Here is a 25,217-nt window from a genome sequence, read left to right on the forward strand (position 1 = left end):
TTTACTGCTTGCTCAATATACAGATTGAATAACATCGGGGAGAGACTGCAACCCTGTCTCACTCCCTTCCAAACCACTGCTTCCCTTTCATGCCCCTCGACTCTTATAACTGCCATCTCGTTTCTGTACAAATTGTAAATAGCCTTTCACTCCCTGCATTTTATCCCTGCCACCTTTAGAATTTGAAAGAGAGTATTCCAGTTAACATTGTCAAAAGCTTTCTCTAAGTATACAAATGCTAGAAACGTAGGTTTGCCTTTCCTTAATCTATTTTCTAAGATAAGCCGTAGGGTCAGTATTGCGTCACGTGTTCCAACATTTCTACGGAATCCAAACTGATCATCCCCGAGATCGGCTTCCACCAGTTTTTCCATTCGTCTGTAACGAATTCGTGTTAGTATGTTGCAGCCGTGGCTTATTAAACTGATAGTTCCGAAATTTCCGCATCTGTCAACACCTGCTTTCTTTGTGATTGGAATTATTATATTCTTCTTGAAGTCTGAGGGTATTTCGCTTGTCTCATACATCTTGCTCACCAGATGGTAGAGTTTTGTCAGGACTGGCTCTCCCAAGGCCGTCAGTAGTTCTAATGGAATGTTGTCTACTCCCGGGGCTTTGTTTCGACTCAGGTCTTTCAGTGCTCTGTCAAACTCTTCACGCAGTATCGTATCTCCCATTTCATCTTGATCTACATTCTCTTCCATTTCCATAATATTGTCCTCAAGTACATTGCCGTTGTATAGGCCCTCTATATACTCCCTCACCTTTCTGCTTTCCCCTCTTTGCTTAGAACTGGGTTTCCATCTGAGCTCTTGATATTCATACAAGTGGTTCTCTTTTCTCCAAAGGTCTCTTTAATTTTCCTGTAGGCAGTCTCTATCTTACCCCTAATGAGATAACCCTCTACAGACCTTACATTTGTCCTCTAGCCATCCCTGCTTAGCCATTTTGCACTTCCTGTCAGTCTCGTTTTTGAGACGTTTGTATTCCTTTTGGCCTGCTTCATTTACTGCATTTTTATATTTTCTCCTTTCATCAATTAAATACAGTATTTCTTCTGTTACCCAAGGATTTCTACAAGCCCTCGTCTTTTTACCTACTAGGTCCTCTGCTGCCTTCACTACTTCATCTCTCAAAGCTACCCATTCTTCTTCTACTGTATTTCTTTCCCCCATTCCTGTCAATTGTTCCCTTATACCCTCCCTGAAACTCTGTACAACCTCTGATTTAGTCTGTTTATTCAGGTCCCATCTCCTTAAATTCCCACATTTTTGCAGTTTCTTCAGTTTTAATCTACAGTTCATAACCAATAGATTGTGATCAGAGTCCACATCTGCCCCTGGAAATGTCTTACAGTTTAAAACCTGGTTCCTAAATCTCTGTCTTACCATTATGTAATCTATCTGAAAGCTGTCAGTATCTCCAGGCTTCTTCCATGTACACAACCTTCTATTATGATTCTTGAACCAAGTGTTAGCTATGATTAAGTTGTGCTCTGTGCAAAATTCTATCAGGCGGCTTTCTCTTTCATTTCATAGCCCCAATCCATATTCACCTACTACGTTTCCTTCTGTCCCTTTTCCTACTACCGATTTCCAGTCACCTATGACTATTAAATTTTCGTCTCCCTTCACTATCTGAATAATTTCTTTTCTTTCATCATACATTTCTTCAATTTCTTCGTCATCTGCAGAGCTAGTTGGCATACAAACTTGTACTACTGTAGTTGGCGTGGGCTTTGTGTCTATCTTGGCCACAATAATGCGTTCACTATGCTGTTTGTAGTAGCTTACCCGCACTCCTATTTTTTTATTCACTATTAAACCTACTCCTGCATTACCCCTATATGATTTTGTGTTTATAACCCTGTATTCACCTGACCAGAAGTCTTGTTCCTCCTGCCACCGAACTTCACTATTTCCCACTATATCTAACTTTAACCTACCCATTTCCCTTTTTAAATTTTCTAACCTACCTGCCCGATTAAGGGATCTGACATTCCACGCTCCGACCCGTAGAACGCCAGTTTTCTTTCTCCTGATAACGACATCCTCTTGAGTAGTCCCCGCCCGGAGATCCGAATGGGGGACTATTTTACCTCCGGAATATTTTACCCAAGAGGACGCCATCATCATTTTATCATACAGTAAAGCTGCATGCCCTCGGGAAAAATTACAGCCGTAGTTTCCCCTTGCTTTCAGCCGTTCGCAGTACCAGCTCAGCAAGGCTGTTTTGGCTAGTTTTACAAGGCCAGATCAGTCAATCATCCAGACTGTTGCCCCTGCAACTACTGAAAAGGCTGCTGCCCCTCTTCAGGAACCACACGTTTGTCTGGCCTCTCAACAGATACCCCTCCGTTGTGGTTGCACCTACGGTACGGCTATCTGTATCGCTGAGGCACGCAAACCTCCCCACCAACGGCAAGGTCCATGGCTCTTGGGCGGGGGGGGGGGGGGGGGTTATAACTATCTTGCCTAAATTCGTGTCTTTGTTCGTTAGATCTCGTTGAGAATGTTCTCTTAAGCGTTATCTCTCGCGTCACATAATTTATCTGTATGTTACGAACTCCCGTTCCTTCCAGTTTACTTTGTCTGCACCCAGCTTTGTTCTTTAAGCTGTACTTGACAAACTATTTCTCATGCAACACTGACATCACGTATGGTTTGGATATAGTCTGCTGATAAATATTATGGGCTGTATGATCGTGGTCCAGAAAACTTACCTATTCCTAATGTTTTGCCCAGAACTTCACGGTGCATCTTCAGAGGTGCCCGTGGCTCCGCATAGTCTTGTCGAGCTTTGCCGATTCTTGATGTCTGAAGATCATCAGTGCAATTTTGGACGAAACTTTAAAAACGGGAAGTTTCATGGACCACTACCATAGAAAGCGGAAGATCTGACAACAGCTAAGACTGCCGATCGTAAAAGCCTTCATCGCATGATGAAACATATTCGACAGTTTCTCGGAGATTTTAGCATTATATGGCGCGATCAGTATCCTCCCTTTATGCCTAGCTCGTTCTCTTCCCGTTTTCATGCCTCCTCTTGCATAATCCTAATTACCGGCCGGCCGAAGTGGCCGTGCGGTCAAGGGCGCTGCAGTCTGGAACCGCAAGACCGCTACGTACGCAGGTTCGAATCCTGCCTCGGGCATGGATGTTTGTGTTGTCCTTAGGTTAGTTAGGTTTAACTAGTTCTAAGTTCTAGGGGACTAAAGACCTCAGCAGTTGAGTCCCATAGTGCTCAGAGCCATTTGAACCAATCCTAATTACCATATTTGTGTCTATCACTGTTTACTGGTATCTGCTTAAGAAGATTTAACTCATTCCGTCCGTTCGCTACGCTCATTTGCATATTTGGCGCTCTTGGCAATATACAGGTTGGCATGATTTGTTTATAGTGAAGTCATCTCTTTAAGTACTATTCCTGAAGACAACAGCACTGTGCAAATCGTCGAACATTAAGTGTATCATTACTTATGCTCTATGCATAAATATTTCTCTTCAATCTTTATTTCAAGAAAAATAAAGAATAGGTAGATACATTATTTCACATAAGGGTTTTTGTCATTTCCATATTGTTTAGCGCTTGTCAAACTGACCAAGGAGACAGTATCACTATTACTCGTATACGGTGGGAGACGTAATTAATTCATCGGATAGTCCAGCACCAAGTAGCGGAATTACTGGTAGGCGGTGACCTAAATGAAATAATTACTGCACTATGTGCCCACGTACTGCATAACTGCAGTGAACGTTAGAGGTGCTTGTTATAAATGGCAGCTCATACCGCGTGCGCGGTTATTCATTTCATTAGCAACTCACTGTATACGAGACAAGTGCGACTTTATGTTTGTATCGAAGGCGGCAGGTGGACATTACACTACAAATGGAGAAAAATATGAAAATTTGCGCGAAATAAGAGACTTTGATCATAGAGATACTTATTAGCACACGAGAAATCAGTATTTTAACATTGATTGCTGCTGTCAAAATACATAAACTGTTGCCTAAGTGTTTATAAGAAAATAGCTATTACTCCATATTACTCTCATCTTAAGGAGATTACAACATTTAAAATTGAATTTATCCAAGATTTATGGAATGTTTTGCCGACTGCGACTATATTGTAAATATATGAAATAATTTCTGCTGCTTCCGTCACGTTTCAGTAATATTTCATCAGCGCCAGACAACCAAATTAAAAAAAAGAAGTAACTGCACTAGTGAAATGATATAAACATGCAAATCACATAATGTACATGAACACACTAATACATATATATATATATATATATATATATATATATATATATATATGTGTGTGTGTACAGGATTGTGTTTCGACACATAACCTCACAGGCACTCACAACAAATTATCATTATCGCACTTCAGAATAATATCGTGTTAGTTAAGTATTAGTAAAAAATGAGTGAAGGAACAGAAATTATTTAATAAAATTAGAACATTATTTTTAATTAATTTCTAGTTTCATTCCAGTATTAACGTAGCAAAAATTTCGATAGGACTGACTAAATAAAAGTAATTACGCATAAATTTTCCACAAGGTGAAAGTGATACTCTCAGATGAGGAGGTTGGCATAAGAGAGGAACTCATGGAGAGCCACATCGCATCAGTCATAATACTCAGAGAAAAAAAGCACTACCAATAATTGTTTTCATGTTATATCGATCTTCGAAACTTTTGCATTACTTAAAAGATGGAGTGCATCTGTTCTTGTCGTTATACTGCTACTCTAAAGCGTGCAAAACTTACCCCCTCCTCTAGAAATTTTAAGAAACTTGATTAGTAACGAAAGTCGGAATTAGAAATTTGAAAGTACGGTATTTTCCACCCATTTACGATACCACAAAATTATTTCTCCCTTTCTAGGAAAACATGTTTTTGTTACACTCAATTTTTTTCTGTTTTGTACAGTACACTGCAGGAACGTAATGTATCTATACGAGACGCTCCATATTGGGGAATCATCTGCAACGTAAAACACATTGTAGATAGTGCCGAGGGAGTTACAGTCACCATAATTTTATCATGAAAAATCTGCTACTTTCTATGGTAACTATCATTTCATGAAAGTAATACGAGGAAGAAAAGAAGAAAAGAAAAAAAAATACATGGTTGTTGTGTCTAAGACTTTACTATTAATGGATGACAGGCATTATTTTTTGCGTTAAACTTCATCAATTGTTGCAATTTACCAACCACTTTAGTATGTATTTCACGTCTATATCGGAAGAAAAAGTAATGTTTCTCAACAGTAGTGAGATTACCCTGACCCAAAGAGTGCAGTAGTCGGCCCATCCCTTGTTCCTTATTGGTAGATGCGCTGTGGAGTAGAAGGAAACGGCCGCGAGCAGAATTCGTCATAACGGTATGGAATTTATCAGCGAGAACTTGTTTTGTTGCTGATCGACGATACCCACGTGATTTGTTCATAAATGCGGCACATTTCCGAGTGGTACACGATATACAGTTATGCCTGCACGGACTGACAATGAGGAATGGGTCGGAAAGGCCGAACGGTAACGCTTGGCTTTCATTTCGCGTCCATTACTTGCGTGTCGGCCGTGGCTTATGAGGCGGATCTAATTTATTAGATTCGCTGTGCGAGGACAACTTTTCTCTCTCTCCTTCTCTCTGTCTCTCTTTCCGTCTTCCCCGTCGCTGTCCAAGGACAGAGATAAGCTGATGCTCATGCCTAGCAACAATCACCCTTACACCCCGTAAAGTAAAGGGCAGTACATTGTTCACCTTACTTGATCTAAACACCGAATACATACCACTACATTTCCTCTGAGGCACTAACTGGCTAAGCACTCAGAGATAATACTGCATCAGCGTTCTTACTCACATTAGTCGCAATACGGTCGTAGGAGTTAGTGACCTTTGACACTGGATTTGGCGATTCACAAAGTACAGAATGAGTGGACACTGCAACTACCTTTGAAGGGGACCATGAAATTTTCCGAAAACGGTAGATTATCTTTCATTTATTAGGAGAACTCATGGACAATAATTTCTCAAAGTTTCAATGATGTAATCGCATCCGAAGTGCCTAAAAAATAACCTAATCAGTGACGCGAACTTCCTGCCACGCCCCGTTTTTGAAACATCACTTCAGTACTGGCTCCGTGCACGATTCATTGGATTAATTTCAACCAAACGTGGACGGAGTGCATCTATAAAATTGTGATACAGACTCTTTTGTTTTACAGATTGTCTGCAACTGTTCGACTGGAAGATGGAAAGGACATTGGTGCACACAACAGATTCACAAAGGATATGATAGAAACTCTTCAAGAGTATTATAGTAAGGCTGTCAGGCAGAACCTATCCACTGTAAGCAACATGAAAAGTGTAGTATGGGCTACACATTTCTACATAGTATCAAGAGATGAACATCCCATGCATCATCTGTGCCACATTATCTCCTGTATTGAAAGTAAGATTGAAAATACTACTAAAAATAGAAGGAATCGATAGTGAAGTCGACGAGTTCGAAAAGGTATTGACAGACGAGGTGGGAGGGATAGAGAGTGATCTTGAGATGCACAAAAGCAAACTTCAGGTTCAGAGGGATAACAACCCCTACATTCTGAAGCAGAGGCTTCCAAATTGTATCCTGATGTTGTCAAGCGAACTTACAGGTTCCTGGTCGATCCTGAAATTCTAAAAATGTTTGCATTTGGCAAGACCCAGAACTCAAATGAGTCTCAAACTTCGTTCACATGGAAATGATGCCTTAAACCCACATTTCCATCTGTTGCAGCTGCCAGTATTGCAACTTATGCTGCAGTTCTTGTATTAATCAGGGGAACGTAGAGAGGATGACGGTATTAGAGATAATGGGCTTTAAGATAGAAATTTCAGTAAGATGTCTTGAGAAAAATGGATTTACAGCACTTCTCTGCGGCTGAAATGTCACTTGAAGACCTGGTAAAGGAAGGAAAGCAGAAAAGAAGAAGCCAGAAGAGAGGCCTTGAAGGGAAAGAGCGATATGATTACAAACCTGGGGCCTTCTAACGAGGTAACATAAGAAAAAATGTTAGGTAGAACTTTAAATTGCATTTCCTGAAAATCATGATTTTGAAACTTTATGTACCTTTACGTGAAGAGCTATGAAGGCTAAAATTATGAAATTTTGCACACTTATTTCTATAAATCTAAGAAATGTTGTCTCAAAGGTAAACATAAGTTGAGATACGAGGCAAAGTACTTAGAATTTTCCATGAATTCTGTATTATACTTACAGAACTATAATTCAAAAAATCATAAAAATTTGCTGCTCTATATATTCAAAAAACCTCATGAGAGAAGCTTACTATATCCAAAGACATTAAACAGAGAAAATTTTATAGAAATCTCTTGAATAGTTTCTGACAGAAAGGTACATAAACTATTTTTGAAAATAAAATTTTAAAATTCCACAAAAAGTTAAATAACCATAATCCAAGGAACTTAAGAGTAAATGTATTTATTTAATGTAAAACATGGTACAAAATTTCCTTGCCTTAACTTCAAAATTGTGGATTAGATGCATCTTTCAAGTAGTGTGTGTTCTTCATAAGAGTCCCCCATTAATATAACTTCTTGTGTGTAATCTGAAATTCGTCAACTGTCTGACAGATTTCGTGCGGTGTATTATTCATGCACGCAGCGGCAAGGGCTTGTCTGTCTCAAAAAACCTGTATTCACTTATGCGTCAGCAAGGTAACTCGCCTTTAGGTGGAAACTGTAAGGCCTGTTTTACCAAATCGTCTAAACTTTGAGGTAAGCCAGCCATTGGGAAGTCTTGGTGGCAGAATCGGTTTTTATGGCATCATGGTAAACTGGCATAGGACACACATTGTTTTTCAATCTGGTGCCGTGAGGCTGTGCTGGTCTGTTTGGCATAGAACCTATATCTTCAGGTAATGACATGGGCACACTGAAGCGACTTCGTTCTGGATTACGGTGAGATAATTGCTGGCTTGCGCTGCATTTGAATGATTTATAGAATTTTGAGTAATTCATAAAACTGTGATGAGTGAGGAAATTAGGTCAGTGCTGGAAACAATAACAGAAATTGAAAGTAAGATTGAAAATACTGTTAAAAAAATAGAGGGAGTCGATAGTGAAGTAGACGAGTTCGTAAAGGTATTGATAGGGAATGTTGGAGGGGTAGAAAGTGATCTTGAGGAACCAATCGACGCACAAAAGCAAACCCATGGTTCAAGTATATCAATGTAAAAATATCTGAACGTAATAAAGAGATAAGAAATAACAAGAAATTAGAAGGGGGAACACATATTTTAAAGGAGATTACAAGCAATGTGGCAGCATAGGGTATCTTATGGGGCAAGTTCTACGCACCAAAATACCCTATATTTGATTTCTCGGCTCTAAAGATAAATTTTTTGCTGGCACGAGTGAGACTGCAAGAGTTCCGTTTGTAAATAGTTAGTTAGAAGATTGAGCGCAGACATGGGTTAATCAGCATGCTAAGCAGTTTGTGGATTACAAAACATTTGAAATAATGTTGCTCAATAAACATTGGGGCAAACTAAGCAATTAGGATTACTAAATGATTTTGTGAATGAGTTAGATTGTAAGACAGGTCAACAGATATGAAGGGACTCTATGATAGGGACTTAAATAAGTTGATACATGTGTATACACCATTGGCGGTGCCAACAAAAATTTCAGCTTTAAATACAATACTTCCAGAATCAATGTAATGGAAACTCATGCACATACCTAAAGATTCTGCAGAGAAGTTTCTCAGTTTTACTGCAAATATGGATAGGTCGCTATGCTACAGACCAAAATTTGTAGACCATAGTGAAAATAAAGGAAATTACGACAGGGATAACTACAAAAATAATAATTTTAATGTGATTCTGGTAGTGAATGGATGGATAAGGGAATGTGCGCAACAATGAAGACGGGAACTGGAGGGACAGGCAACAGGGAAAAGAGAGAATTATGAAGGGGAAGGGACCATTTCCAACAGAGAAGAGGCTATGAGAAGCAAAGTCAAGGGAAGAGGGCCCAGAAATTTCGCAGTCTGAGGATAGGCATATGAAAAACCAACTGGTACCTCATTTAAGCTCCATGGGGCTGGGTGCTAGCGAATATGCAAGGAATAGGACAACAATAGGCAGAATAATTGTCTTGAGAAAGAATGGAGAAAATGGGAGAACGTAATATGGATGCCGCTATAGGCAATGAAAAGATATGGTAACTACGATAAATACAGAAGACACAATCACAATAAATGAAGTACAGATAATTTTAAGAGCGATCATTAATAGACCGACGGCCCCCGTCGGTTTCGAGTCCTCCCCCGGCCATGGGAGTGTGTGTTGTCAGTAGCGTTAGTTTTAGACTAAGTAGTATGTAGACTTAGGGACCGATGACCTGAGCAGTTTGGTCCCATAAGACCTTACCACAAATTTCCAAATATACTAACCAATCCACAGCATGTCATCTGCAAACAACAAGACGTACTTCATTTTTCAATTTATTGTTCAATACCGAGTGGGAATAGCTACATAATGGGCTATTTAGCATGTTACTTGCGGTTTTTTTAAGTTGTGGTGCTTTTTTATTTGTATTTTGTACGATCTGTTAGCCAGGAACAGATTTTCTGCCGCCAATACCGGTTGTTATGGTTGTGTGTTGTTGACTTGTTTCGTGGCGTCTTTGCTTGGGAAGTACCATGCAAATATTAAGTGTGTTGACATTTGTAGTGTATAGCTTGTGTGTGTGTGTGTGTGTGTGTGTGTGTGTGAGAGAGAGAGAGAGAGAGAGAGAGAGAGAGAGAAAGAAAGAGAGAGACTAATGGATTGGCAGGTAGAGTAAAAGATGTGGGATATGGGGAGTGGGAAATAATTTTGGAGGGTGATCATATACAGCTTTGGGATGGGCGTTATGTATATAGTTCTTGATAGATTGTTTTTGTTTCACAGTGATGTGTATTCGTTGAGTACTTTCTTCCCTTGTGTATTGATTTTTCGATATGATAATTTTCTTCTACTTTTAATTTCTGTTGTAGGCTGGTAATAGTTTTAAGGACTTTTTGGTTATAGACTTAAATTGGGAAAGAGGAGAGATTTGGGGGATTTTATTTGTGTGGGCAGTATAGATGTATTGTTGTGGGAAGGTATTATGAACTGCGCTAAGAAGATAGTGTGGCATTCTAAATGGCACTGGGAGATAAAATAATTATGATTTGATTTTGTTAAGAGGAAGATGTATATTCATTTAGTCTCATTCATGTTATTATGTAGTTGTGTTTGTATTCAGAATTATTGTTGCCAATTAATCTGAGATTACCTTAGTTCGTTGGTGGGAACTTATTCCACTACAGAGAAAGAAACTGATTAGCTCATGTGGTTATTTTCGATTAATGCAATGAGAAACTTGTGGGGCGCAAGTAAGTCTTTTCTACTTAAATATTGTAGCACATTAAATTATGCGTATTTGCTTGTGTTTTAAGGACTCTTCCTTGATAAATTAAATACAGTGATCAAATAGTGAATTAGGGAAGCGTTTTTTTATACCTTTAGAACTGTATAATTTTCCATCAGTCCTCAGCAGTCACTTCTTGGAGTCTATCGTTCGAACATTTTGACAGGAGATAGCTAGGCTGGAGAAAGCTTGCACAGAAATGCTGGTTGTACACGGAGGACGATGGGGGGATATCTATTTTCACACAGCTTAGGCTAAGAAGCAAAAACTGGCAACAGCTGTCACGTATAAACACTGAACGAAAGCGGTATGCACAAGTGTTCGAAAATTACTAACGTGCAATAAAATCGTGAGCTGCGACTGTAAAGACTAACATGGGCATACAATGCAGTATTTTAATTGTCATGAAAAAACATTTTTACGAGGAGCAATAAATAATGCAATACATTTTTTCTTCTGAAAGCAGGTTGGGTTGGGTTGTTTTGGGGGAAGAGACCAAACTGCGAGGTCATCGGTCTCCTCGGTTTTACTGAAGGACGGGGAAGATAGTCGACTGTGCCCTTTCAAAGGAACCATAGCGGCATTTGCCTGGAGCGATTTAGGGAAATCACGGAAAACCTAAATCAGGATGGCAGGACGCGGGATTGAACCGTCGTCCTCCCGAATGCGAAAGCAGGTTGGTTTTTTCCCGGATTCCAATACCCCATATTATTTCTCACTCTTTTGACTACAGATCCCTGTTTATCAACACAAACTCCGTTCAGTGCGACGGCCACACGCCACCTTATTGGCCGGGTCTGTAAGCCCGCATGGTGCCAGTCCACTGGTCGCCGTTGGAGCCAATGTCTTGCGGCATCAGTAACCTCCCCACCATCCATGCACTGCTTCCCGTGCAGTCCATCCGTTTCTGTACTGTAGAACAGATGAAGAACAGTCCAATGAAGTCTTGTGAGCCCCTGTAGGGTGCGCAGAGTTGTGTGAGACCTTGCAGTGTCATGGAGAAGGAGAAATTAGTTTGCACTTTTCTGACGAGGAACACACTGAAGTCACCTCTTCAATTTCCTGAGGGTAGCACAATTTGATCATTGCACCATGAGGCAGGACACCGAACCGAATAACCAGAGTCCCAGAAGACCCTCGCCATGACGTTACCGGCTGAGGGTGTGGCTCTGAAGTTTTCCTTTGGAGGAGAGGTGGTGTGGCCCCACTCCACGGATTGCCATTTTTTCTGGTTCAAAGTCACGAATCCATGTTTCATCGCCTCAGCTTCGTAACCCGCAAGCAATTCCGCGTAGATGGTCCTTCGTTTCCCTTTATGGTCTTCTGTTAGGCCCTGATGAACACAGCAAGGTAACAGCTTTGAGTACCCCAACTGGTTGATGGACGTGTCAGCACTACCAACAAGATGTCCAGTTGAGCAGTGAGGTGTTTGATTGTGATCCGTCGGTCACCTCGAATGAGGGTGTCTGCACGTTCCAACATACGACGAAGACAGACGCTTCGCACAGTGACTAACCGTTGTATTGTGTTGTATGTATGGAACTGGGGACCTAGAAACGACGTAGAGGTTTCGTCCACGCCGTAACCCGCAGTGGTACACAACCCCACTACAGGTATGAAACGTCCCCTTAGAAAAATTTATGAATTACTGTGCTGATAAACCTCTTACATTATTGGCTTTTCAAACAGCTGAGCAAAACTGAACGTACTCAAACATTCACTAAAGTGACACACAATATTTTTAGCGCAACACAATCTGACTTTCAAAAATCACTACAAAAGTATGGCCCTGACTAACATTAACCTATACGTTTCACAAATCACTTACCTCACAAAAATCTTGGTTACTCGAACTACTGCAATACAGCGAGCGCCACTACTGCCAGCTAAATACAAGATTCAAACTACGGAAGGCACTAACTACTGATAGGCATAGTTAGCAAATGAAAGATTTTAATAGAGAACAAACAATGTATTTACCTTAATAGTGTTGAAAAATCATAATATACATAGCAGTTCATGACATCCAGTCTTACAAATTTCCAAACTCCGCCATTTCTCTCCCCACATCCACCACTGCTGGCGGCTCACCTCCAACTGCGCAACGCTATGCGCTGTTAACAGCCAACTGCCCAACACTGCAATGGCAGACAACAATGCAAACTAGCCACAGACTGCACACAGCACAGCCAGTGATTTTCATACAGAGCGCTACGTAACGTTGCCAATGAGAAAACATAAACAGCCTACTTACACAGGCTGCAGCAGTCCACTCAGCCACCCGCCGCCCCACACAGAACCCAGGGTTATTGTGCGTTTCGGTTCCCAGTGGACCCCCCTGGGAACGTCTCACACCAGACGAGAATAACCCAAACGTTTGCATGGTAGAGTAATGATGGTGTACGCGTATGTGTGGTCAGTGTTTGGGCAGCAATCGCCGACATAGTGCAAATGAGGCGGAATAAGGGGAACCAGCCCGCATTCGTGGAGGCAGATGGAAAACAGCCTTATAAACCATCCACAGACTGCCCGGCACACCGGACCTCGACATTAATCCGTCGGGCGGATTCGTGGCGGGGACCGTCACGCCTTCCCGCCTGGAAAGCAGTGCGTTAGATTGCATTCTTTGGTTTAATGATTTCCTTGTCTTTAATCAAAGTACAGAACTCACAGGGGTTGGACAAAAATTTGGAAAAATCGCGGTAAATGCTCACTTGAACATAAATGTAAATGCTTACCAAGCCAGCAGGTAGCGCTGTTGTGTTTCACCACGAATCGCACTGTGCAGTGTCCTCAGTAGTTTCAAGTGTCGGTCGAGGTTATTGTGACGAAAATTAAGACGACGACAGATGCACGAAGGGAGATCCATTCGCTGATAACTGTAGTTGTTGTTGTTGTGGTCTTCAGTCCTGAGACTGGTTTGATGCACCTCTCCATACTACTCTATCCTGTGCAAGCTTCTTCATCTCCCAGTACCTACTGCTATCTACATCCTTCTGAATCTGCTTAGTGTATTCATCTCTTGGTCTCCCCCTACGATTTTTACCCTCCACGCTGCCCTGCAATGCTAAATTTGTGATCCCTTGATACCTATAAACATGACCTACCAACCGATCCCTTCTTCTAGTCAAGTTGTGCCACAAACTTCTCTTCTCCCCAATCCTATTCAATAACTCCTCATTAGTTACGTGATCTACCCACCTTATCTTCAGCATTCTTCTGTAGCACCGCATTTCGAAAGCTTCTATTCTCTTCTTGTCCAAACTAGTTTTCGTCCATGTTTCACTTCCATACATGGCTACACTCCATACAAATACTTTCAGAAACGACTTCCTGACACTTAAATCTATACTCGATGTTAAAAAATTTCTGTTCTTCAGAAACGCTTTCCTTGCCAATGCCAGTCTACATTTTATATCCTCTCTACTTCGACCATCATCAGTTATTTTACTCCCTAAATAGCAAAACTCCTTTACTACTTTAAGTGTCTCATTTCCTAATCTAATTCCCTCAGCATCACCCGATTTAATTTGACTACATTCCATTATCCTCGTTTTGCTTTTGTTGATGTTCATCTTATATCCTCCTTTCAAGACACTGTCCATTCCGTCCAACTGGTCTTCCAAGTCCTTTGCTGTCTCTGACAGAATTACAATGTCATCGGCGAACCTCAAAGTTTTTACTTCTTCTCCATGAATTTTAATACCTACTCCGAATTTTTCTTTCGTTTCCTTTACTGCTTGCTCAATATACAGATCGAATAACATCGGGGAGAGGCTACAACCCTGTCTCACTCCTTTCCCAACCACTGCTTCCCTTTCATGCCCCTCGACTCTTATAACTGCCATCTGGTTTCTGTACAAATTGTAAATAGCCTTTCGCTCCCTGTATTTTACCCCTGCCACCTTCAGAATTTGAAAGAGAGTATTCCTGTCAACATTGTCAAAAGCTTTCTCTAAGTCTACAAATGCTAGAAACGTAGGTTTGCCTTTTCTTAATATTTCTTCTAAGATAAGTCGTAAGGTTAGTATTGCCTCACTGCAGGGCATGCTGGAATTCTAGAACCACTCGTCAGTAATGCAAATACCCGTAACAGGAAAATGTGATGTCGAAGCCGTAAAATCTGAACTGTGGAGAAATTAAAGAAACTCATTTGGTCGGATGACTCTTGTTTCCTTCTGGCCGAGTTTACGTCCGAAGAATGAAGTGTGGTTGTGGTTTGGTAATGACATGGACAGTCATGTAAGGGTTTTCCATGGTCCCCATAGCTACTGTGCAAGGTCGCATTACTGCCAAGGATTATGTGACCACTCTGGCTGGTCAGGCCAATCCCAAGGCACAAGGTTTGTACCGAGTGGTTCTAGGCGCATCAGTCCGGACCTCTTGACTGCTACGGTCGCAGGTTGGAATCCTGCTTCTGGCATGGCTGTGTGTGATGTCCTTAGGTTAGTTAGGTTTAAGTAGTTCTAAGTCTAGGGGACTGATGACCTCAGATGTTAAGTCCCATAGTGCTCAGAGCCACAAGGTTTGTTCCGCGATGGTGACGCTGTGTCACTACACGACAGCGCCCCTGCTCACCAAGCTAGCATCGGCAAGACTGCTTTTGTGAGCACCAGGATGAATTGTCCCAGCTCTCGTGGCCACTACAGCCACCCAGTCTCAATATTATTAGGCCGTTGAAGTCTAATTCGAAGACAAGGATGCCTGAACGCTATCCATCTCCGGAGGTTTGTAATTACCTCGCAGGATGGTATAAATTCTCTCGAAAACAATACAGGAACTATATTTATACATTCCGAGACGTCTGAAAGCTGTTTTAAATGCCAACTGATTTCCCACACTGTATTAGTCATTAAAATGTGTTCCGTTTTTGGTGTTTCCATATTTTTTTTTCGCCCCAGTCCGTTAAGGGAAATTCAGTAAATGACTGCTGAACCCGAAAAAATAATTGAATACACTGCCATGTTTGGTGTCGCTGTATGTGGTTTCAGAAATCGTGAGACTTAACTTCTGTCTTCAGATTTTACTTTTTTTATTTTGGCAGTGAAAGTACTGAATTAAGAGGTAGCGTGGAGGCACGGGTATGTAGGGAGTGGATGAACATAATGAGGGACATTTTGTGAACCAAGTGGGAGTACTGTGTTACACGAGTTTAGTGGAAGCTACGGAGACGAAACTAGTCTGTCTAAGGGGTCACTGCCCCTTTCGCATTGAGGACAATTTAATTTCGCCTTACGCAGGTCGCCGTAGGTACTATCTATAGTCGAGTGTCCAGTTCAACACAGCCAGTGTTGAGACTCCGAGCAAGTAAGTGGTTGGCTGCTAAGCGAGCAGGACAGATTTCGCCAGGACGGCCGACCGCGTTTACAGTTGTGTAATGGCTGTTCAGATGTGTGTGAATTTTTAAGGGAGAAAACTGCTGAGGTCATCGGTCCCTAGACTCACACACTATTTAAACTAACTTACTCTAGGGACAACACGCCCACGCCCGAGGGAGGACTGGAACCTCTGGTGGGAGAGGCCGCATAATCCGTGACATAGTGCCTCAAACCGCGTGGCCACTCCGCGCGGCTTTATTGGCTGTGTGTGTCACCCAAAGCCGTGGGTCTGACCTTCAGCTAATAAATGAACTGAGTGATTTGTTTGACGGGTTTAAGTGTTCATTTGTCCACTGTGATTACGCGAAAATCGCGCCGGACACCCACGATTTCGATTTCAATGAGGATTGTATATTCAGTGTCGCATGAAGAATACTGGCGTGTGGCGACCATCAAAGGCGAGCTCTGACGAGTTGACCGTTATTATTTTGTCAGGTGATGGGAGTAACTGCATCATTCGTGCGTTTCAGACTAAAGATGTAGAACACTATCAACGAAGTATTTACCGATTGTTGCTACCTGACATCCTAATTAGCTTTGCTGGACTTGTTACGAGACATCTACCATGCAAATATTAACTGATCAGCCTTTATCAGTTGTTCACGGGCAAGCTAATTTAAACTGTTAAGTAATAACGGTGGGTTTAATACCGAGTGTTTCAACGAAAATAGATCAACGTAGAACTTTTTACAATTAGTGTAGGTGTAGTTGCGCATTCCCAGGAGACAGTAACTGATCTCGATGGAGCTTGAATGTGTAAATGGGGTAAAATAATGCAATAAGTGTTTTTTAGTTATTGACCAGTTTCCCTTTTAAGGGTATCATATAAAGTTTGGTATATAATTAATGTTCGTGAAAACTGATTGATCGAGTAGTGTGAGAGCCCACCAACATTAATTAATTTTGAAAAATGAAAACTTTCCTCACAACATGAATTGAAGACGCCTTCAAGCTTCATACATCCCTATGTAATAAAATTGATTTCTGATATACCGTTTCTGGAAAATAACCTGTTGTCAGGGCATATTCAGCATACTTAATCAAGATATCAAAACATTCATTATTAGCCTACTTACATTTGATTTATGTTTTAAAGTGTTATTATAAGTTTTGCATTCGTTCTTTTGATTTCTAATTTACCGTTTCAAAAAATGGTTCAAATGGCTCTGAGCACTATGGCACTTAACTTCTGAGGTCATCAGTCCCCTAGAACTTAGAACTACTTAAACCTAACTAACCTAAGGACATCACACACATCCATGCCCGAGGCAGGATTCGAACCTGCGACCGTAGCGGTCGCGTGGTTCCAGACTGTAGCGCCTAGAACCGCTCAGCCACCCCGGCCGGCTACCGTTTCACATAAATTTATTTTATTAGCAGAAAATAACAAGTAACTCATTATAATGATATAAAATCATTACGATAATAATAACCTGTAAGTAAATGCTTAAAACATAGCGTTTTTTTTTTACACTATACACACAAAATGAGCGAAACTTCTTCACTTAAAATACATGATGCAGAAGGCGATATAAAACAAAATTCAGCAACATTTCAAATCGTTACGGGTGATTCTTTGATTATCCTGATTTTTATCAGGCGTATTGCGATAGACTTGTAAGACATAGTAAAAAATTGATTACATACTACTAAGTGCAGCTTTATTATATTATTTCTAAAGTGGAGATTGAAGTTAATATCATTCAACAGAACTAGATCTGAAAATCTTCTCACAAGGTTCTTCAAATATCAAAAGCCGTATATATCTCACGGCTGCACCTATGCTTTCGAGTCCTCTGGCATAACCAGACGAGCAAGTTCTTTGCCATCAGGTACGATGCTCTATACGGTTCTTTCACATTTACAGCTGTAAAAATCTAACAATAATACAGAGTTTTCTCTCTCATTGGGAAATTATCTGTTGAGTTGGTCGGACGTTTGTACACCAGATTTCGATGCTGTCACAAGGACATACTGGGCTTCAGAAAGATATTTTCGAATTCCCTGTGCAAATTCACCATTACTTTTTCTTAAAACTATGAAAGCGTGGGAGGTAAGTGAGAAAAAACTATTTTGAACACCATACCCCAGGACAAGAATCCTGTTCACCTGGTGATGCGAAAGCATTCGACCACCGATACAGACGTGATATGTATATGGCTTTTGATGTTGGGAAAACCAGGAGAAAGGATTATCGGATCTAGTTCTCTTGAAGGATTTTGATATCAGTCTCCACTTGAGAAAGAATATAATTAAGCTGCAGTCATTAATAGGTAAACAATTCTTTTCACCACGGCTCACCATTGTACTGAAATATGCCTCATACTAATGAGGATATTTAGAGTATCACCCACGATAATTTAAAATCCTCTTAAAATTCGTTTTATGTCTTGTTTCCCGTCAGGTACATTATGTGGAGAAATTCCGTGTATTTCATGTGCATGGTAAATAAAACGTTATTTTTTTTAACATTCAGTCCGCAGCTCGTGGTCGTGCGGTAGCGTTCCCGCTTCACGCGCCCGGGTTCCCGGGTTCGATTCCCGGTGGGGTCAGGGATTTTCTCTGCCTCGTGATGACTGGTTGTTGTGTGCTTTCCTTAGGTGAGTTAGGTTTAAGTAGTTCTAAGTTCTAGGGGACTGATGACCATAGATGTTAAGTCCCATAGTGCTCAGAGCCATTTGAACCATTTTTTAAACATTTATTTACATGTTATATTAATGTAATGTTTTTGTATCATACTAATGAGCTATTTATTATTCTCTAGTAACAAAATATATGGAGAAGAGGAAACATTGTTCTCATTTTCAAAATAGGCAACAAAAGACTTTGTGAAAACTACAGAGGTATAGCCCTTATGAATCATACAGCCAAGATTTTTCTAAGAATTTTACTAAATTGAATAAGTGGAAAGATAGAAAAGGAGCTGAGTGAAGAACAGCATGGGTTTAGGAAAGGAAGAAGCACGATCGACTTGATATTTTCTATCCGTCAACTGATGGAAAAAAGTTGGGAGTATGACAAAAGGCTTTTGAATAATTTCCATCCAAAATACTTGACCCTATCTTTTTATCACCAATACAAGCCGCTGTATGAGCACCGGGAAATCCCTATTTTATGCGCAGTATTTTGGAACATATTAAGTAAGCTTGCTGTCGTATGCATACGGATATGGAGATTAAGAATGGTCCTGTCACAGTTGCCTGCGGAACTCTGACGATAGCCTTGTCTTTGGGTGAACATTCGCTGTCGACTGCAACGTACAGGATCCTATTACTTTAGAAGTCTTCGAGCTACTCATATACCTGGGAACCTAGTCCGTGTGCCTGTACCTTCGTTAACCTTCTGCAGCCTTGATGCTGATGGGAAACATTCATTTTGGTTTAGCTGCATGGGGAGGACTGTAACACTAGACGCTGCGTGACAGGAGTGTCTGGACAAGACAACAAGAAGAAGAAGAACTGAGAGAAACGCTGAGCGCTGAGAGGTGTTATCCTTGCGGAACACTTTTTACGGAAGGAGCGCGCGGTGCGGAGCGAGCGTCCCGTTACGTGAGCGCGGTCTGTATGCGCGGCGGGCAGGCGCTGTGGCTCTGTCAATACAGCCCGCCCGACGACAGACAGGACGGGGTCAGCGGGAACGCGACCTCCGCCTCCAGACACAAATGCGGCGCAGGTATTCGCCATCAAAGGAAGCGACGCCCGGCGCGCCGCCTCGCACGCGTTGCGCAAACCTCGGCGACGGTTATTGATGGCGCGCCGCGAGTGCGGCCGGGCTGGCGGGCAGGCAGGCAAGCAGGTATTCCCGGCGGTGAGCGGCGTGGGCAGCCCAGGCCTCGCCTCTTCTCGCGGGCGCCTTTGTTTCTAGGCGCGGACCCCTGACCCCGCGCGGCACGCGATAAATGGGTCGCCGCGTACGACAGAGGTGGTGGCTGCCGACGCGACGAGCAACCGCGCCCGGTCGCGCACCGGACGCCCTTCCTCAGCCAACACCGACTCAAAGGAAGGCCTCGGCGTTTGTTGGTGACGTCACGTCAACTAGGCACGGCGAACGCCAGGTCTGTTGCAGGCTCAAATGGCTCTGAGCACTATGCGACTTAACTTCTGAGGTCATCAGTCGCCTAGAACTTAGAACTAATTAAACCTAACTAACCTAAGGACATCACACACATCCATGCCCGAGGCAGGATTCGAACCTGCGACCGTAGCGGTCACGAGGTTCCAGACTGATGCGCCTAGAACCGCACGGCGACACCGGCCGGCTTCTGTTGCAGGCAGAAACACCTGGGCGTGCTTATCACTATAATTCTCTTATTTTTGGACCAAATGTTTGGTATTTTTTTTGGATTCTGCAGTTTTATTTAGATGAAAGATTTTCTTACTATCTTAAAGCTACAAATGAAGATCATAGTTCTGTATTACTGAATCCTGTCGAAACAAACGTAGATCAACATGAGAAGATGCTTTGCCTCATTGCAAACTCCCGAAGTGTTACATTCAAGTAACTATATTTACTTGATCCATTTTGCTATCGAAACTAACCCCAACCCCCTTACAATTAACTCGTTTCTTTTATTTATTTATTTATTTTCGTTTGACATCGTCAATGGAAATGTGAACTAATTTATATGTGTAAATGTCCAACTGTTGCCAGTCATTAGATTACAGTCGTTTGAACGAAAGGAAATCTAAACAGGAAACAAAATAGCTTCATACATCGAAAATACTGCTGAGCTTAAAGTTTTTTAAACATGCGCATTAGAAAAGACAAATATTCCCCTCTTGCAACTGAAAGGAGAAACTTAATAAGATAAAAAAATATTATTTAATGAAACAAGTATCTCACTTTTGCCTCTTCTTCTGTCCCCCCACCCCCTCCCCCAACGTGTACAATCGCAAGATATTCCATTAACATTCAGTGCTCCTCACCCCATAGTCAACCAAGATACCTAAAGAAGAGCACCAATATGTTCACAGTTTCTTGTAAAAGCAACCCAGTACAAACGTAACTTCTTCAGATTTACAAATAATGTAAAGAAGCACAAATTCTGTTGCTGCTGGACCATGAAGTTGTTTTTCTATGTCAGTCCTTAAAACAGGTGGAAATTTAAGTTCAGGAGTACACTATTTGTGAAAAAGTGTAATGAACTGCACAATACTTGATTGCAGAAATCTCTCAGAACAATGTGTGTTGGTCAACTACCGCCAATAGTTTCACATTTTCCTGTGTCAGGGAGGGAAACACCATCATTATGGATGCCTGCAACAGACCTGGCGTTCGCCGTGCCTAGCTCACGTGACGTCACCAACAAGCGCCGAGGCCTTCCTTTGAGTCGGTGTGGCTTCAGCCCGCACCGCCAGTCTTAGGGTGATGCAGACCGGGCGTGGTGCGAAGAACCTGCTGCCCCAGGGGACAGTCCGCTCCTTGTACTTGCACTATCTCATTTTTTTAGAGCATTAACAACTCTATACTAACAAGATTGTAATAATGAGAAGTCTTTGCTGTTAGATTCAGAAGCATCCGACCGACCTTACATTTCAAGGCGCTGGGTTACCCTGTACTGTTAATGAAATAAATAAACAAATCTCATCAAAAGTTACGGGACATCCGTATGTAATACGGAATTTGCCGCGTGATGCCACGAGAGGCGTACTCACCACTGTGAAGGTAGGCGGGGACTACAGTGTTGTCGATAGTGGACCAACAACAGTAGAATATCTTGGATATTCGGGAATCCAGCCGGATATTCGCGTCGTTCTCGCACGATATTTCAACAGCGTGCCTCTCTGTCTTCTTCAGGTGCTACCTGAGACTGGCCTTGGGTCGATCGAGTCGAGTATTTATGCCTGGATGGAGCTGGACATTCTGTCATCGGTCCGCGCCGGGTCGAGTGTTGCGTCTGTGGTCCGCGCCCGCCAGACTCTGCTTCAATCGACCCCTCCAGTCGCGGATGTTCCGACTGCCGTCCGCGCCAGTTTTGGCCGTCCCCAACGGTTGTGGTTTGAGTGTGGACTAGACGTTGGTTGGCCCCCGAGAAACAAGTCCATCAGGGACATTTCAACACTTTCAGAGCTGCACTGGTCGACTGATGCCTCTGTTCTGTAGCTGTGAAGTGGAAACTTGAGCCGGCCGAGTGGCCGAGCGGTTCTAGGCGCTGCAGTCTGGAACCGCGTGACCGCTACGGTCGCAGGTTCGAATCCTGCCTCGGGCATGGATGTGTGTGACGTCCTTAGGTTAGTTAGGTTTAAGTAGTTCTAAGTTCTAGGGGACTGATGACCTCAGCAGTTAAGTCCCATAGTGGTCAGAGCCATTTGAACCATTTTTTTTTTTTTTGAAAACTTGAAACAAAAACCAGATCTAAACGGAGACCAGGCAGAGCTCATACACTGACGGCCAGGGATAGTCAGCCTTTGTGGAGGGTTGTGGAAGTACATCGTTTTCGTGGATGCAAGACAGCGGCTGTGATGTGTAATAAGTAAAGGAAACACGCTACCACAGCCATATCTTGAAAGGAATTTATTGAAATCGATTAATTTCGACGCTACACGTACGCCATCTTCAGAGTCCCTATGAACCGAAAGAATACCTTCATTCCTTGGACAACGTACTGTAGAACTCATAAAACACCAGTTGTTGATCATTAAATACATCAGTAGCGTGTAGCCTACAACGTGTTGTCAACACGGCCACTATGGTGACAGCACGTTTTGGAGGATACAATCTGACGCACGCACTCCACCTCAACTGGTATTTTATGGGTTCTACAATGGATGGGCCGAGGAATGAAAGTACTTGTTTGGTGTGTAGTGGACATGAAGATAGTGTTGTGCTGAAGCCAGACGTCCTTTGATTATACGGCTGTGGTGGTGCGTTTCCTTTATTTAATGTGGAGGGTGGTTTAAAAAATCGCATGAAATTGCTGGAAGGAAACACTCGTGGCTTCAAAAATGTTACCACAAGTCCAGGTAGGACAATGACTGTGCATAGGGAGTTACAAAAGAGTGGGGTATAATTTCGGGCAGCTCCCGATAAGCCACACGTTTCAGTAAGTGCTGAGCCCCGCTTGAGGTGGTGTGAAGAGCGACGGCACTGGGCAGTCGACGTCTTGAAACGAGTGATCTGCATCGATGACCTCGATATAACCTGTGGCAGTCCGATGGACGCGTCTGAGTTTGGCGAATGTGTGGAGAACGTTAACCGGTATCATGTGTAGTGACAATAGTGAACGAGGAGGTTGTGTTACGTCAAGGGAGTGTCTTTCATGGTTCTTCTGTGGTCTCCTTATGGAGCTTAAGAAAACGCTAGACGGGGAAGGATTTGAACACATTCTGAAGCACTGTAAACTGTGTACAACAAATCAATACTTCGAAGACGATGACTGCATCATCATGACAATGCACTTTGTCATAAAACAGCACCTGCGAGGGGATGGTTTCTGGACAACAACTATCCTGAAATGGACTGGTCTGTCCAGAGTCCCGGTCTGAAACCAGTGCAACACCTTTGGGATGAGTTAGAATGTCTAGATCCCGGCCTAACATCACTGCCTTCACTGAATTCGGCTCGTGAGGAAGGATTTACATTCATCCGTGCACAGACGATTAGACATGTCATTAAAAGTGTTCCAACCAGATATCAAGCCGTTATAGAGGCTCATATTAATGTCCGCTAATAAATTACCGAATATCTTTGATCAGGTGGTGTATTTGGCGTGAGATCAGTAAATATAAGAGCGCTCCGTCACTACTACTTTCAATATCTTCACTGATGAGTCGAAACATTACGACCACTGTCCACTTCGAGGCCGAGTGCCACCTGGCGATACTGATGACACGTGACCTGGTAATGTAAGTACAGAAGTTGAGCACAGAAGACTACGGAATCGTTCTAGCGTCAATACGTGCCGTAAATGGAGAAATCCACCGACAAAGGGCAGATTCTTATGGATGGACACCTATGAACGTGTATCTCGGAATGGGGCAGTTGTCGCCGTGTTCGCATGCTAGCGTCGAGGGCATCTATCGAAAGCGATTGGAGGACGGTGAAACCGTCAAACACCTTGACAAGGTGTTTGACTCCCATGGCTCAGTACAGAACATGAAGTCTGCCGGTTTGCCCATTGCTTAAAGTAGGATACGTGACGGAGACTACCATGCTGGTGCAGAGGCAAGTATCTGAGAGCAAAGCATTCAGCGCAACCCACTCGGTTGGACACGAAGTTCCGTAAGAGCCGCCCTCTATATGGTCGCTCGTTGACCAGACTGCATCGTCAATTACTACAGGGTGATTCAAAAAGAATACCACAACTTTAAAAATGTGTATTTAATGAAAGAAACATAATATAACCTTCTGTTATACATCTTTACAAAGAGTATTTAAAAAGGTTTTTTTTTTCACTCAAAAACAAGTTGAGAGATGTTCAATATGGCCCCCTCCAGACACACGAGCAATATCAACCCGATACTCCAACTCGTTCCACACTCTCTGTAGCATATCAGGCGTAACAGTTTGCATAGCTGCTGTTATTTCTCGTTTCAAATCATCAATGGTGGCTGGGAGAGGTGGCCGAAACACCATATCCTTAACATACCCCCATAAGAAAAAATCGCAGGGGGTAATTTCAGGGCTTCTTGGAGGCCAGTGATGAAGTGCTGCAGACAGTGCTTGAACCAATTTCAGACGATAAGGTTTCATAACTAACCTTTTTCGTAGGACTCTCCATACAGTTGATTGTGGAATTTGCAGCTCTCTGCTAGCTCTGCGAGTCGATTTTCCTGGGCTGCGAACAAATGCTTGCTGGATGCGTGCTACATTTTCATCACTCGTTCTCGGCCGTCCAGAACTTTTCCCTTTGCACAAACACCCATTCTCTGTAAACTGTTTATACCAACGTTTAATACACCACCTATCAGGAGGTTTAACACCATACTTCGTTCGAAATGCACGCTGAACAACTGTCGTCGATTCACTTCTGCCGTACTCAATAACACAAAAAGCTTTCTGTTGAGCGGTCGCCATCTTAGCATCAACTGACGCTGACGCCTAGTCAACAGCGCCTCAAGCGAACAAATGTACAACTAAATGAAACTTTATAGCTCCCTTAATTCGCCGACAGATAGTGCTTAGCTCTGCCTTTTGTCGTTGCAGAGTTTTAAATTCCTAAATTTGTGGTATTCTTTTTGAATCACCCTGTACTGCAGTCGGTACGTGACCATCGAGATTTGACTGTGGATCAGTCAGTGGATACCGGTCACCTGGTCGAATGAATCAAGCCTCGTGTTACAACTGGACGATGGTCGTGTGTGATTGAGCCGTCGACCAGGCGAACGGTTGTTCGAGATGTGCGCAGTGCCACGAGCCCACGTCAA

This window comes from Schistocerca nitens, chromosome 8, assembly GCF_023898315.1.
Source record: "Schistocerca nitens isolate TAMUIC-IGC-003100 chromosome 8, iqSchNite1.1, whole genome shotgun sequence".
Classification (NCBI taxonomy): domain Eukaryota; kingdom Metazoa; phylum Arthropoda; class Insecta; order Orthoptera; family Acrididae; genus Schistocerca; species Schistocerca nitens.